The 14663-nt window shown below is 46.1% G+C and overlaps 1 long non-coding RNA gene across 1 annotated transcript; it reads left to right on the top strand.

Annotated features, from left to right (window-relative positions):
* Positions 1–9453: 9453 nt before the first annotated feature.
* LOC309526769 lies at positions 9454–14057 on the top strand. Its single transcript, XR_014216911.1, has 2 exons — positions 9454–9643; positions 12881–14057. It is a non-coding gene; the product is annotated as an uncharacterized lncRNA (long non-coding RNA).
* Positions 14058–14663: the final 606 nt, after the last annotated feature.

Genomic DNA, 14663 nt, shown 5'->3' with positions numbered 1-14663 from the left:
GATGAGGAGAATCATAAATGCTTTAGCACTAAAAATGAGTTAACAGAGATGAGACATCTCTGGAGCATTCTCATAAATTATCCTGAATTGGTTTGTCCTTTCCGCTTTACTCCCTGTAGATGCATATTTATGGCTTCTTGTGTTTAGATGTGGGAAGAGTGAAGTCAACGTGATCTAGTATCTCCCCCCCCCCCCCAGTTTTAATAAAATCATCCGCTCCGCCCTTTGCAGAATTTCAGACACATTTTATTAATTCTAAAATGAACCATCTACAGTCAGCTGCTGAAAAGTTCATTAATACCAGGAAATCTTGGGCTTGGAACTATGAATCTCAAAGATTGTGACCCTTTGTCAATATCTGAACCTGGTCCCCAAGCTCTGGAAATCAGGAAAATCTTGTTTGGGGCCTATGCCTTCACACACACCCCCCACAAGCCCTCCAACAAAGCTCTACCAAAAACAGTAGACTGCCACCACTCATTATTGTCTCCCAGTCTGTGGTAGGAGATCCTCAGACCTTTCTAGATGTCACTGCAGATTCAGCAAGGCAAGAGCTGAGGATCCACTTTCTGCTTGCAAAGCCTCAGGCATTCAGCTACAAGGTAGCAGTTGACCAAGCAGGTCCAAAGCACTGGAAATAAGTATCCCAGCTTCCCCAAAATAAATCACACAACTGTTGAGGTGGTGTATTTACAGTGAGTTTTTCCATAAAAGAATACCAATAACAGGGCTGCTATACGTCCAGATTTTCCCAGACATCACTGGGATTTCAAAGGTGAAATTGATGTCCGGGGGAATTTCTGAAAGGCGGCGCTTTGTCCTGGATCTTAGACAAGTCAATCGAAAACAGATCCTAATGCAGATCTTTCTTCCTGATTTGGATCTTCATACACCCCTTCTTCCCTGGAAATTGGTGTGGGGCACCATTTTGTGGTTTGCCCCAAGGGCCAAAATGTCTTGGGCTTCCTTGAATAAAGGCTTGTCTTGAGCCTTTCAGGCTAGTAAAGTGCTCAGGATTCAAGCCTACAGCTTCATCTCAGAGCAACTAGAGATGCCAACAATAGCCACTGTATTAGGTCTTTAGATTGGACTAACTGCCAAGAGCCTGACCACCTGATCGCTAGAGCAGAACCTACCACCTGTTGCATTCAGAGTATCAGCTCCTGCCTAAGATTCTGAGAACCTCATTGTTGCTGCAACCCCTGTGAGCTAGGTATATTCATTCCAGAGATGGTCCTCATAGAATCATAGAATCATAGAGTTGGAATAGACCACAAGGGCCATCGAGTCCAACCCCCTGCCAAGCAGGAAACACCATCAGAGCACTCCTGACATATGGTTGTCAAGCCTCTGCTTAAAGACCTCCAAAGTAGGAGACTCCACCACACTCCTTGGCAGCAAATTCCACTGTCGAACAGCTCTTACTGTCAGGAAGTTCTTCCTAATGTTTAGGTGGAATCTTCTTTCTTGTAGTTTGGATCCATTGCTCCATGTCCGCTTCTCTGGAGCAGCAGAAAACAACCTTTCTCCCTCCTCTATATGACATCCTTTTATATATTTGAACATGGCTATCATATCACCCCTTAACCTCCTCTTCTCCAGGCTAAACATGCCCAGCTCCCTTAGCCGTTCCTCATAAGGCATCGTTTCCAGGCCTTTGACCATTTTGGTTGCCCTCCTCTGGACACGTTCCAGTTTGTCAGTGTCCTTCTTGAACTGTGGTGCCCAGAACTGGACACAGTACTCCAGGTGACGTCTGACCAGAGCAGAATACAGTGGCACTATTACTTCCCTTGATCTAGATCAGTGTTTCCCAACCGGTGTTCCGCGGCACACTAGTGTGCCGTGAGACGTTGGCTGGTGTGCCGTGGGAGGGAGACGGGCGAGTCGGGCGGTGAGAGGCGGCGGCGGCGAGGATCCGCGTCGAGCTGGGGGCGGCTCTGCGGTGGTGGTGCCGAGCGGCGGGGCAGCGCGTGCAAAAGGGAGGAGCGCGAGACAGCGGAGGAGGAGGAGGCCGGCATGTCCGGGCAGCAGCAGCAACAACAGCAGCAGCAACTCCCGGCGACGGCTCCTCAAGCCCCGCCGCCGCCCCCTCTTCCGCCCGCTATCGCCGCCACCACCACAACAGCCGCCGCCGCCTCAGTTGCCGCCGTCCCTCAGTCCCTCGCTCTGCTGCCTCCTCCCACCCCCAAAGCTTGGAGGTTCCCCGGCAAGGGGGAGGGAAAAAACTTTCACTTTCGTGCGTCCCTCCCGGCGTGACGCTGTGCGCTGACGTCACGGGGCTGTAATGGTGGTGTGCCGCGAGATTTTTTTCATTAAACAGGTGTGCCGTTGCCCAAAAAAGGTTGGGAAACACTGATCTAGATGCTATACTCCTATTGTGTCCATCTCTCCGATGGGCACACACCAGCCCTGGCAAGTGAAGATAAATGCAGCAAAGTGTTGCGTTCAGAATAAACTGTTTATTCTTTTATGTTTGTTGTTGTTGTTTAGTCGTTTTGCCGTGTCCGGCTATTTGTTACCCCATGGACCAGAGCACGCCAGGCACTCCTGTCTTCCACATTCTTTTATGTCAGTGTTTCCCAACCAGTGTTCCGCGGCACAGTAGTGTGCCGCCGGAAGTTGCCTGGTGTGCCGTGGGAGGGAGGCGGGCGAGGCGGGCTAATCCTCCAATGAGCTCCACCTCCAGACCCATTGCTCAAATCCTTTAACCCAGCAAGGCAGGAGGGCGGGGAGGGGGAGGAGAAAGAGAAAAAAGAAAGGGTGGAAAAAAAGAAGGGGAAGAGAAAATATTTTTTTTAAAAAAGTAAAGAGAGGGAAAAAAGCGAGGGATGGAGGAAGGTCGTTCCTCGATAGAAAGGACTGAAGGGGTGGCAGCTGCGTGGCTGACAATGGGGGTGGCGGGGGGGGAGATGGGAGAGGGACCGTCTCTCCTTTTCTCCAGGCGAGAATGCTGTGTGGCTTCTTCTTCGGAGCGGGGGGGGGGGGAGAACTGTGTGGCAAGACCCCAATCGTTTTTTCTGTGGAGAAAAACGATTGCTCCAACCGAGGGAAGAGAGTGAGTTGCGCGGAGCGCCTGCCTGACCATCGCCTCGGAAGGAATCGAGATTTGGGGTGGGTGGGTGGAGTGACGGGACGGCGGTGTCGCCTCCTCTCTCTTTCTCCCTCCTCCGCGGCCGCTAGCGACGGGCTTTTAACTTCTCCCAACTTTTGTGTGCGCGCGCGGCCCTCGAAGTCCCCCCTTCCCGGGGGACCCGACTAGGCCCTGCCCGCCGCTGGGTGAGAGCGCAGCCTAGGGAGCCGCATTGCCGCTGCCGTGCGCCTGGCTGGGTGGGGGGAGGGGGCCCTGGCGGCGGCGGCCCCAGCGGCGCCTTGGTGCTCGTGCGGGACTCGCTCGGCTGGTGCCGGCCTCTCAGGGCGGAGGCCTAGTCGCGGGCTTCTGGGTGTTGGGGTTGCTACGCGCCTCAGTCCCCGGGGACCCAGCGTCGCAGCCTGACGCCGCCGAGTGTGTGGCTATGAATGGGAGGGTGGCGGTGGTGGGGCGGCGGCGGCGGGCCTCTCCCCCTTCCTTTCTGCGAGGGACTCTTCTTGTTGAATGTGGGGCTGGGAGAGAGGCGCGCATTTCTGCTCCCCCTCCCGCTTTGTACATGGAGAATGGCCTTGTCCTCCTCCCTCCCCCTTCCGCCGTGTAGCGCGGAGGGTGTGCGTCTAATCCCCTCTCCACCTGCTCCCTGAGCTGGGGAGGCTGCGAGTGTGTATCCGACGCAGGCAGCATGCTCTTATTTCTCCCACCTTAAATCAGCGCTAATTGCGCCTGGACGCAGTATTTACTTCCGAGTAGGCCCCCTTCTCCCCCCCCCCCCCCGTAGCACCTGACGTTGCTATTCGTATCATCAGGTTTGTTTGTTGATAATTTAATTGTTTTAAAAGCATCATGCTAAAGAGCTCTCTCCCACCCCCAGACCCTTGGGCAAAACAGAAACACACACATACACAAACACAGAGATTGAGCCCTGCAGGTTTTATGAAATGAATGGATTCTGAATGCCTGTTTCAGTGGCTTGTCCGCCTTAGGCTGCTGGGCCAGACACCTGTTACACGGTGCAGTCCGTAAGCTGTGAGCGCTGCTACCTGCCACCGAGACCACGTAACGACAGTCTTGAAAGACCTACATTGGCTCCCAGTACCTTTCCGAGCACAATTCAAAGTGTTGGTGCTGACCTTTAAAGCCCTAAGCGGTTTCGGTCCAGTATACCTGAAGTAGCGTCTCCGCCACCATCGTTCAGCCCAGACACTGAGATCCAGTGCCAAGGGCCTTCTGGCAATTCCCTCACTGTGAAAAGTGAGGTTACAGGGAACCAGGCAGAGGGCCTTCTCGGTAGTGGCGCCCGCCCTGTGGAATGCCCTCCCATCAGACATCAAAGAGATAAACCAGTGTTTCCCAACCGGTGCGAGACGTTGCCTGGTGTGCTGTGGGAGGGAGGCGGGCGAGTCGGGCGGCGAGAGGTGGGGCGGCAGCGGCGAGGAGAGGCCGCCCAGCGCGGGGCTCTCGCCGTCTGCCTGCCTGGCTGCCTGCGTGGCGCTGACGTCACGGGGCTGTAACGTGCCCCACATAGGCACACGCGGGGCGGCGAGCGAGCTCCCCACATCCCATCGCCGCTCGCTTCGGCCGGCCTACTGGGCTGTCGCAGGCAGAAGGCCTGCGCATGCGCGAGGTTTTCGCGCCTTCGGGATTCCCTTCACGCCTTCCTCCTCCCGGGTCCTTGAGAGCGCGGGAAGCGGCAGCGCGAGACCGGCGTTGAGCCTGGTAGGTATTGTGCTTGCCAAGGCAGTCATTTGGGAAATGAAAACTCGCAAAGCAAGCAACCAGTTCAATCTGAAGTACGTGTATGCTTAATATCCTGTATCTGAAACCTGTTCTGCCCCCTCCCCCACACTTGGTGCCATTTTCATCTACACATGCAGCAGAGTAAGTTGACCCAGAATAGTACAAATTCAAACCATATTGTCAGAAAAGCAATATATATGGTCTGGAAAAAATACAAAGACTTATTGGAAAGTAAAACTCCGAGGTGGATTTCACCAATAGAGGCCAAAGCTCGGAAAACATCCAATATGGAGGCATATTGGCCGAAATATTGGGAAATAATAGAAAACATTGGAGGTAATTGGAGGTTGCAGAGCTTTGAAAAATTAAAGGACAAGGTGCAAAATTGGCTACACTATGCCCAAATTAATGAGGTTTTTAAGCTAGATAAAAAAATAGGATTCCAGGTGGAAAAATCGAAACTTGAGACAGAGTTGTTAGAACCAAAGACCAAGGTATTATCGAGAATGTATAACTTGCTGCTTAAATGGAATACTCAAGATGAGACAGTTAAATCAGCCATGATAAAATGGGCTCAAGACATTGGTTACAACATTATGTCTGAGGACTGGGAAAGGTTATGGACCACCGGTATGAAATTTACGGCATGTAATGCCTTGAAAGAAAATATTATGAAAATGGTATACAGGTGGTACATGACCCCAGTCAAGCTCGCTAAGATATACCATTTGTCTGACAATAAATGTTGGAAATGCAAGGAGGCTGAAGGGACATTCTTTCACCTCTGGTGGACTTGTCCAAGATTGAAGGCCTTTTGGGAAATGATCTATAACGAGTTAAAAAAGGTGTTTAAGTACACCTTCCCCAAGAAACCAGAGGCCTTCCTTCTGGGCATTGTCGGCCAGAAGGTGTTAAAAAAGGATAGAACTTTTTTTATGTATGCTACAACAGCAGCAAGAATTCTTATCGCCAAGCATTGGAAGACCCAAGATTTGCCCACACTGGAGGATTGGCAGACGCAATTGATGAACTACATGGAACTGGCCGAGATGACTGCAAGAATCCGAGACTTGGGAGAAGAGGCAATGGAGGAGGACTGGAAAAAATTTAAAGACTATTTGCAAAAGTATTATAAGTTGTATGAAACATAAGACGTCGTATGATTTGGAACGTTAGCCCCAGCAATGAAATTTAATTATCTATGAAATTGCTAACATTTGTGAAAGAATCAAAGTTTAAATGGGTAAAAATGACATCATGTTATATCTTTAGAGTAAATGGAGAATAAGAGATTTAAACTTAAATTGCAACTGAAAATATAAAGAAACACACGAAATAAGGGTATAATTTGCTGATGACTTTATTATCAAGAATGCATTATGCGGGAGATGTGGGGAAGTCCAATGGAAATTTGAAATAAGCTGTTGAAATGGATGTGATTTTCTGTTCTTTTTTCTTTTTTTCTTCTGTTCTGCTTTTCCTTTTGTTCTTTCTGTAATTTGGAAAAAATGCAATAAAAATTATTATAAAAAAAAAAAAACAGAATAGTACAAATTCAGATGGCAGATGGGAGAATGACAGTGCTGAATGCTTTCCCATGTAGAACAGTCCCTGCAAATAAAAACCTAGCATATTTGGAAGAGGGATGCTAGCCTAACCATTACCTTCTATGCTGTTACTATTTTTTTATTTTTTTTTACATAAGTAAAAAGTGACCTTTCCCCATCTGGCATGGTGGTGTGCCTCGAGACTTTTTTTCATGAAACAAGTGTGCCTTTGCCCAAAAAAGGTTGGGAAACACTGTTTTATGTAATGCTTAAAAAAGAATGGAAATCAATTTGGAATTCAATTAATGGAATATATATGCTAATTTGGAGCACAGAAAGGCAAAGCAAAGGAGTGGGGGGAAGCAGATCCTGTGGCTGGCCGGAATCTCCTTGATTTCAGGATCTGCACTCAAGGTACATTGGAAAGTTTTAGGGAATAAAGGGTGGGGAATATGCTGCTATCTGGGGGATTAGCAAAATAATCTCATTGTGAGAGAGTTACACAGGAAGCGAAAGGCTAAGAGATGGTGATGTCAAGAGACCAGGAGACCAAAATAGAAACTGCTTACTAGCTCAACAACATAGCAGTATAAATGCTGTACATAGAGCATGAAACAAACAGCTCATGTGACAGATCAACCTACAAATCACCATAGTGCATTCATCTTTTGAAGGTGTCATTGTATTGGCAACAAAAATGAGAACTCAAAGGCATGAAGGGTAAAATCTTACATTTAGAGTCAAACAATCACACGATATGACCTTTGCTTTCTTTCCTATTCATAGAATTGCTGCAACTGCAGTGTTGCTGGGGAACAAACTAGAACAATACTAATCTTCCAAATCTAACACTTCCTACAGACTAGTCAAAATAATTTGGGCTATATGAACATCTCATGTGCCTTAAAGCAGAACACATGAGAAAACAAAGTACACTGTACCGAAGACTACCAGTTCATCGCCTATCAACAAAGGCATCAACACTTGTTCAGTATTTGGTGGAATTATTGCTCTCTCTTTTTCTTTTTAGGCATCTTTTCGGAAAGATATAGATCTTCCTTAGAGATGGCTTTGGCTACACTGTGTAGGATACTCAGGGGAGACATCTCCCTTGGTACTACATCCATTGTGCATTGTTCCTTAGACCATCAGAATGGAGTCTGTTAGGAGGTGAGACACCATGAAGTGTCAGTCACTACTAATTCACACAACTAAAATGGCATGAGAAGGATGTCATGAATATTAGGCCAATGCCCATCTACTACTGAGCCAGGTTCCAGGTCCATGTCCTGATTTGCAAAGCCTAGAACAACTTAGGTCCAGTCTACCTTACTGCCCACCTAAATATCCCTGCTCAGTCACTGAGATCATTTTCAGGAGTGTTTTTGGATTTCTCCCAAGTTGGTGAGGCTCATTGGACATCACTGTGAAATAGAGAATAGTACTAATTGACCCAGTGTTGTCACGGGAGACACAGATGACCTTTTATCAGCTTTGGCTTACAAACCAACTGTGACTCTACCCAGACAGAGATAACTTGGCTACCATAATCCTTGTTCAAGTACCCCTTTTTGATGAAGGCAATACACTGTATATGTATTTGAAAGTGCTTCAGAAATTCCAGCTAGTCCAAAATATGGTGTTCAGGAATGAAATTGTTCCACTGTTTTGCATTCTGCTTGGTTCTTATGAAATTGTTGACTTTGCTTTAAAGGTTATTCAGCACAGGATGATATAATGTGCAAGAGGGTCAAATGTTCACAGGAAGGTTAAAAATGCACATAAGTTCTATTTTGTACCACAGTCAGAAATGCTCACCGGAGGAAGTTTTGCATTGGAAGCTCGAAGAGTCATCCTCGGAATATGGCAATTGAGGAGAAATATAAACTTATCCAGGACTCTACCGATTGGCTAATGAGTGGGAAGGGGAGTGAAAATATGATACATAAGTCAGGATGTAAAAGAGAGCAGTTAGCTGGAAAAGCTGGAACTGGTGAATCTAACAGCTAGAAGAGCTGGAACAGTTTTCTAGAAAGCTGGAAACATCCCTTAGGAGTGGGTGTGGGTCCATGCCAGAGACAGAGGCGGCAACTTCTGAGGTAGAAGGGGCGGGACAATGTCATGCATGTGATAGCAGGACATTGGGAGGAGCCAGGGGCGGAGCCAATCAGGGGGGCAGCATGGCTTCAATGGTCGGCTGCTCTTCCTCCTCCTGCTGCCACGGCCAGGAGCTGCTTACCTGCTCCTTTCTTACCATGGCAGGAAGAGGAAGAGAAGGAGAAGTTGTGTTGCGCTCAGCTCCATGTTTGGACTTCTCTGCCCCTTTTGAACATTGGGGCTCAAAATACCTCAAAATATTGAGGTACCCAAAAGGGCTCAGCCCCCAGGAGTTGGTCCCCTGGCCAGGGAGATATCCATCTGGTGGCCATAAGAAGAAATGGTTGATTTGGTTGGTTCGCATGCCTCCTTTCTCTCTCACGGTGCAGCTAGCCCCACACAAAGATATTGACTGGAACTGGATTTTTTTTTTTTACTGTTTTATACTGAATGTTTAAAATGAAGTTTGCCACTCAGAGAACCTCACTGGTATGGTGGCATAGAAGTACTATGAATGAATAAATAAAGAATGAAGAAACACATTTCAATTACCCTATCTTGTAAAGAGCCACTCACTCAAACGACAGATTCCCCTTGGCAAGCTCGGATATGTAACTGGTTTCAACATTTGGTACACAGAGTTTGTCCAAGGCCTGTCCATTCCTAGAAATTCTGGGCTCCAAGCAAGGTCAATTCCTTTTCAAAAGAGAAGTTTGCTTGACTCAGTATACTTCCCTCCCAACACCATCACTGCTCCCGCCATTTATTAAATGTGTCGCCTTTTCAGATTAATTAAGACTAGCTGCTTTGCCAGAAAGCTTCATACACAAGCAATGCACACGGGCTGCCTTTGCTGTGATGGCAAAAATCGCCATAGCAACAGTGTGTTTGCTGCCTGCATTCCTAATAGGAGTGACGTTGTGGCTGCATTTGCCTATCAGGGAAATTGATGTGGAAATTGAATCTATAAATATTGCAGTTACTTAGCTTGCCTGCTAAACAGCTTTCTATGGCTAACAGAGGGGAAGTTAATGTTTTGAAAATTGGCCAGCTTGTTTTGGGGTGCTGGTGGTGGCTTCCCAAGTGATCCAAAATGAATCTACAGGAAGAGCTTTTCTCTTAAGCTGAGATGCTGCCTTCTCTTCCCTCAGCAGAAAGATTTACAGTCAAGGTACCTGTTATAAGTGATAAAACTGCTCCTTTCCCCTCATGGGGTACCCAAGATATAGAGTCCTTTTGTAGGTTCTCTATCAGTAGGAAAAAATAACAGAGACCAACCTGATCTTTATTAACTGTTGCAACAGGGTGCTCCCCCCCCCCACAGGAGGAGGACCCAGAACAAAGACGTGCCCGCTCTTATATAGACTTTTGGAATTGCCCACCCTCAAACTCCAGACCACCCCCAGAAACATCATACAGACATCAAAGAAGGGGTGTAGTAGCCCAAGACCACCCCCCAGATACATCATACCTACATCACAGAAAAGGCGGTCTATAACAGAAATCTGAGCGCGTTGTTTATCTCCTGTCTGGCAAGTTATCTGATTGCATTATCTGGGTTTTGGCTACTCTTTTGTTATTATAACTACTTAATTCCTGAATCTAGGTCACAGGTCACAGGGTCACCCTGTTCATATCTTGAATGTGCGCTTAAGATAGGATTTGTGAGGAAGAGAATTGTGAGGAAAGAGACAACGGGGACGTTTCTGACTTTGACCTTGCAGAGAAATATTTGAGGTCAATTTGTTCAGGACCTTGTCTATGGGGTTTCAGACATGTGGTTTATATATACAGTCATGAACATTTAAAAAAAATATATGACCTTAAAATTCTGATAACAGTACCTGAGGGTGATAAACAGCTGGTGATACATGCCATCTCCCCAGGGTTGGATTACCCAGTAGACAGACTAAGCACCTATTTAGGACACCAGCAAAGCAGGTGTACAAATTCCTTTAATAAATAAATAGATGACATTTGATATGTTTTTTAGAAGCATTATTTACGTGGGTGGGCGGCCAATTTAATTAAACATAATAATCTGAGAAAAAAAAAATTCTGACATGCCAGACTTGTACAAAAGAATGGGTTATTTAAAAAATAATAATGCATGTGTCATGACTAGACCCACCTATAATCCATCAAGGAGTATCTCCCATATGGAAGTAGAAGGTGTGGTGACAGACGACACTTAGGAAAACATCACCACACACAGGGGGGAGGGGAAAGGCCCACACAATACACTTCAGTACATCCACAGCTGGGTAACATGATTTTATGTTGTATTCCCTTCTCTCCTTAACACACTATTGGCAAAATCAAAATTAAATGGAGGGGGGCAGAATGTGGGCTGCCACTTGGCTGTGGAATGGATAATGTGAAAAACAGGCATGTGCCAAGAAGTTAAGGAAAAGGTCTCATGACTGACACAAGGGACCAGCTAAGCAGCATTGTGCAAATCCAGCCTCTGCTGAGACCCATTATAACAAGCTTTACTCTTAGCTTGATTTTAGGGAGCAGGTTGTTCACATGCTCAAAATGCTGAGAGTGCACTTACACAGTGGGCTCACCTCACTCAATTTACATTCCTTCATTCATGTTCTGTGCTTCTCTGATAAGCTTAAAGGTAAAGGTAAAGGGACCCCTGACCGTTAGGTCCAGTCGTGGCCGACTCTGGGGTTGCGGCGCTCATCTCGCTTTATTGGCCGAGGGAGCCGGCATACAGCTTCCAGGTCATGTGGCCAGCATGACTAAGCCGCTTCTGGCGAACCAGAGCAGCACACGGAAATGGTGTTTACCTTCCTGCCGGAGTGGCACCTATTTATCTACTTGTACTTTGACGTGCTTTCGAACTGCTAGGTTGACTTAGGAGGAGCAATTTTCAGAATGTGAATAGGGAAGGTAAAAATCAGATGCAGCTCTACCACATATGATACCAAATCTGTCAAATAAAGAATAAATGTAGTAGAAAATACCAACATCTTGCCCCAGACATTTGCAATAAATGATAAGTGTATTAGGAACAGGAGTAATTTTCTCCACAGAAGCACTCAACAGGCCTGTAACAAATTCAGTAACTCAGAATTGCTTGTATAATGTGCTCATACACTCACCCTCAGTCATGCAAATGTTCTTTGAATGCAGATGTTAAGAGATGTTGTAATGTTCTGATAAAGCATAAGTAGAACCTTTTAAGTAGAAAGGGCCATGTATTATCTGGTCAAACCATTTACCATAAGGAAAGGACTCCCAACTTCTGACAACCTGTTTATTGAGCATTCTGGCACAAAACATGCGGTGGGGGCTGGTTTCGCCAACCCCTAAGTATGCCTCTGCCTTCTTTGGCGATCTCTCGTAGCCGAGTAAGATTGTCTTCCATAAACATGGTTTTAACAGTGAGTCCGTAAGTGACTGTGGAGGCCAATTCTGGATCCACACGTCCTTCCACAGTGGGGACATTGGTTTCCGGGCAGGAGTTGATCACGGTGTGGATTTGCCAAGTGTGCCTTCCTCTTAGCATGTTTCTCCCTTGCGTCCTGAGTTCGAGTGTCTTCAAAGCCCATGACACCTTTGGTAAAGGCTGTTCTCCAAGTATGGAAGGATCTGTCATTTTCAGTTCTCTCAGCGTCTCATTTTTCTAATCTTAAGTTCAGTTCTCCATATTTGTGGGTTTGTTTTTTTAAGTCCTCGTGAAAATGTTTCAGTATTTTAGTGCGAATCTCTCCTAAAAACACACACGCATCTGTACCTGCAATTTTCACATTTTTGAAAGCAACTTAATATAAAGCATTTTTGTATTCTATTTTCACAAATATATTTTAAAATGCATTTCCTCCCAGTATATGCATTTTTATAAACATTGCTTGGTTGGAGAAGTGCATGGCAGAATTTGGATAAGTGCTAATTTTGAAGGATGGCTGTGTTTTGGTTCTCATATTGTTCTGGAAAGTGCAGATCTGATAAAATTGGCTTCAAAATGTAAGCAGAATCAAATTTGTCCCTTGTCCCTGGCTGAGACTGATGGGAGTTGGAGTCCAACAGCAAATGGGGGTGGGTTTTTTTGGTTTTTTTTTTTACAGTTTTCTCATCTTGCTCAATACAGTGTCATGATAGTTTTGTCCCTGGGTGTTGAATGTCCAAATATATTCCATTATAGTATGCCAGTAAATGCGTGTGTGCATAAAAAAGGATATGCTTTTGGGTTGGGGCTGTGTGCATCTGTGCTATGCGCAGAACCAAATGTACACACCCATGAATGCAATGCATTAAAAATGCACCCACTTAACACACTTGCCAGGAGGAAATGCACCAAAGCATTGGCTTGCTCCCTTAAGCAGGTTGCCTCTCTCAGTTGGGAGCGATTGCTGTGAATTCTGTTTTTTACATCTGCACACCTGCTTCCTTACAGTGAGAACACCTGTGGAGGGGAGAAGCTGGCACATCCAACAGAAAGGATATGAGGCATCAGTCAGTGACAGAGAAGAGCAGGTTGGGAAAGGGTCTCCACTTCTATACAAGCTTCTAGGGGAAAGCCAGGCTCATAGAGAGCATCCTAGACTGAATTTCAAAGCCAAGGAATTCCAGCTCAATCAAGAGAAAGTGCCCAAGATGCCTTTAAGTAACTTCCATCCATTGACTCGCAGTGTGGCAGCCCAGCACGCCATCTTACGCAACACACAAAACACAAATCTATTTGCTTCCTCTTTGGCTGGCTATGGCAAAGACCCCCCCCCCCATTATGGACACTGAAAGGAAGCAGTTTAAAATATGTCCTCTACTTCTGTGTTCCTTTTTGTTCCTGTACACAGAATATTCATGTTTAATGAAGGATATAGGAATTCCTCTTCAGACCTACAGAAGAACTCTGGAAATGTGGACTAGATTTTCCAAACCCCCCCCCCCATTTAAATTAGTGAACACTAGTGAATCTCTAATATTTACATATAACAACTACAGCATTTAGCCAAATCTGACTATACCTGTCTGTATTTCAGATATTTAAATGGACAGGTGTGTTTCTTATAGCTAAGGGGTCTAGTAATCTAACATCTCATGCAAAACACATAGTATTTATTATTTTATCTCTTTTTATCTAATAAAAATGTAAGAATGTCATCACACAGCCTCTATTGGAGGATTTGTAGTGCTGCATCACAGTCCTGGATTTGCATGAAGTCACGGCGGGGTAAAAGGAGCAAAAGTGAAGGAAGGTTGCACCACTGAGAGGGGGAAAGCAGTGGTTTAAAACAATGGCAGAAGTCTGACTAAAGGATGGAGGGAACTGGGAGGAAAACTGTGGTTTTAAACAATGTCAGAAGGGTGGTCCGTTAAAGGACTCCGGGGGGCGTGGCCCTGTCCGAAGCCTATGGAGGTGTGGGCCAAAGGCACGCCCCCAAGCAGTGACCCGGGGGAGCTCCTAGTCGACGTGCCTCAGCAGGAGACTCCCCCGATATAGTGTTAACCCTTCCCCGTGTCTCCAGCAAATGGGCTGGAGCCGGATAGTCAATAGGACCAATGCCTAAGCCAATGCCTCTCATTCCTGGATTCAATAAAGTTGTGGCCTAATTCGCCCATTTAACCTTAAATTATGGTGTCTCGTGTCTTTATTTATCCTGGTGGGGGGCGGGAACTCGCCACGCAAGGCTTATTTTCCCCAGTCGGAACTCACCGGTTCTGAGTTCCAGCACCTCTTTTGCATTGCTGTCACTTAGAATTGCCCTTGAGATCATTATCTCAGCATTCCCATTCTGTTTGAAGATGGGCATCTATGACCATTTTCTATCTGACCCCACACACTGCTTTTCAGTATAAGAAAGAGAAAACTAACATCAGAAGCAGCCCTAAGGTGCATCACATCAAAGATGCTAGAGGACGGTTGTAAACTGATAAACTACTCCACAAATCTGAAATCATTTGGTTTCAGATTCATGGGGTAGTTTATCAGCATGTTTTACAGCAGCTTTATGAGAAGTGGGTCAAGAGAGTAAACATTCTTATTTAAAAGTCCTATTCAAAAAAGCCTGATCTTTGCTTCCCTGCTCAGAAGTGTTCAGAGAAGCAGAGTGTCATTTATGCAAGCACGTATCTCTAGTGGTGCAGGAAATTATAGCAAACTGCATCTCCTAATTGTGGTTTGGAATTTTCTTTTGCTTGTTCTCAATAAATATCTAGGTCAGAAAGGAATGCAGCAA

Source organism: Podarcis vaucheri, assembly GCF_965113315.1.
Source record: "Podarcis vaucheri genome assembly, chromosome: 2".
Lineage (NCBI taxonomy): Eukaryota > Metazoa > Chordata > Lepidosauria > Squamata > Lacertidae > Podarcis > Podarcis vaucheri.
Note: the sequence above shows the minus strand (reverse complement) of the source record. Positions and strands in the feature narration are given on the sequence as shown.